At 42.0% G+C, this 1,784-nt stretch overlaps 1 non-coding gene across 1 annotated transcript; it reads right to left on the reverse strand.

Moving 5' to 3' along the window:
* Window positions 1-954: 954 nt before the first annotated feature.
* trnav-aac (transfer RNA valine (anticodon AAC)) lies at window positions 955-1,027 on the reverse strand. The gene has a single exon. It is a non-coding gene; the product is annotated as a tRNA-Val (tRNA).
* Window positions 1,028-1,784: the final 757 nt, after the last annotated feature.

Below are 1,784 nucleotides of genomic sequence, written 5' to 3' on the forward strand. Positions count from 1 at the left end.
GGGAGGGGATGCAGCTGTGACTTAAATTCCATAGCGAATATAACGAAGAATAAGTCGTGTCGTGTTCTACTACCTGCGGATGCACTGAGTCAGAAAAGGAAAAGAGTTTTCTAGCGCTGAGTTAGGTCGTTGTCCTACGGCAAATCAGAGAATTGCAAGTAATACCCTTTCAATAAAAGAATTCACCCTGTAAACTGAAAGCGCCTCTGGGAGTTCCAAAACCCGGCTCCTTTTCACAGGACAGACTTCCTGGCAAGTTAGGCTACGTGGCATTTGCCCGTCTTCGAGCTGTTTTGATGAGATGGAACTTGCTCTGCATCGTCTGACAGCGATAAAATTGCTTCAGCTTCTGCTGACCTCTTCAAATTCAGTGTTCCCTCTCATTTCAGATTATTCATAACCGTTTTCAGGGACGAAATTTCCCCTGTGTAATATACGCCTGACTGGATAAATTCTGCATTTACAACACCCTAATCTTTCTCGCATAATTTTATGATCTGTGAAGCCAAGTGCTGGAAGGTACGTTGGAGGAGGTGTGGGAAGAGGGAGGACGAAATGACAACCTGGGTGGTAAGTGAATTGAACGCAGGTACCTTGGATCCAAGTGTCGCAGCTGAGAAGAGATCACAGTGTGGGTGCAGAGAGACCGTGTCACCGTAAACAGCGGTCTGAGATAAGAGTCTTTCACAATTCGTCGACACTTCCCCTATACCTTAACTCCCTCTGAGCTCCCTTCACCTATCACCTGCCGGCGTGTAGACACCTTTTCAACCTTCTTAATTTGGTTCTTCCCCCCTTCTTTTTGAGTCCTGATGAAGGGTCCCAGCATAAATGCTGACTGCTCTTTCTCCAGCGTTTTGTGTATGTGGGGACGCTCTGCTTATGGAACCAATAACGGATGTAGTACATTGAATAAACTTGTGGTCACTTAATTTGTACAAAAGCATCAGAGCATGTTTCTACCTGGTTTAGAACCAGGGACATTTTGCGTGTTAGGCGAACGTGATAACCACTACACTACAGAAACACTATAGCTGCATATCAAGCTTCATCCATAAATTTGTTAAATTGCTACTTTTAATACTAGTTTTATGACTGTCATGCATCTGAGTTGTGCTTTTGTACTGCTGGACATTGCTTGTACTGGCTGGTTACTTGATTTTATTTATTGTTTATTTATTTTATTTGTTGTTTTATAGCATTGAGTACGAGTGTTGCAAACTCATTTTCGCTGTATTGGTGCATGACAAATTGTATTATGTAATGACAATAAAGATATTTCATTTAATTTAATTTCATGCAGCGGATACGAATGGACCTATACAAAACTCTCACCAGTGATTAATAGAAACCGGTCATTAACGGCTACAATCATATTAATATAAATTTAAAAAATCAATGCAATGGATCATTTCCGCTTATGATAATCTTCATGATCCCACCAAAACTGAAACTGGCTCCCGCTGAGTCCAGATGAGTATGTACAAAAGTCCGTGTATCGTCCTGTGACTTCACTCGTGTGTGCGAAATAGAGTTTTCAACTCGAAGAAAGAAAATAAACACAATCAAATTGTCAACAACGGGCGATGCTGAGAAAATGGGGAAAAAGGCGAAGATACAGGCAGTCGCCCGAGAAGGCGAAAGCTTCAAAGTAGATTGAACGAGAGATTCAGACTCACATAACGATTGTAATTCTGTTCATATCATGTGCGCCGTATTGAACTGGTCCTGCCGTTACGTTGCCGTCTTCTATCGAACTGGGAACTATTGGCATGTAATGTCAC

Source organism: Hemitrygon akajei, chromosome 11 (genome assembly GCF_048418815.1).
Source record: "Hemitrygon akajei chromosome 11, sHemAka1.3, whole genome shotgun sequence".
NCBI classification, from domain to species: domain Eukaryota; kingdom Metazoa; phylum Chordata; class Chondrichthyes; order Myliobatiformes; family Dasyatidae; genus Hemitrygon; species Hemitrygon akajei.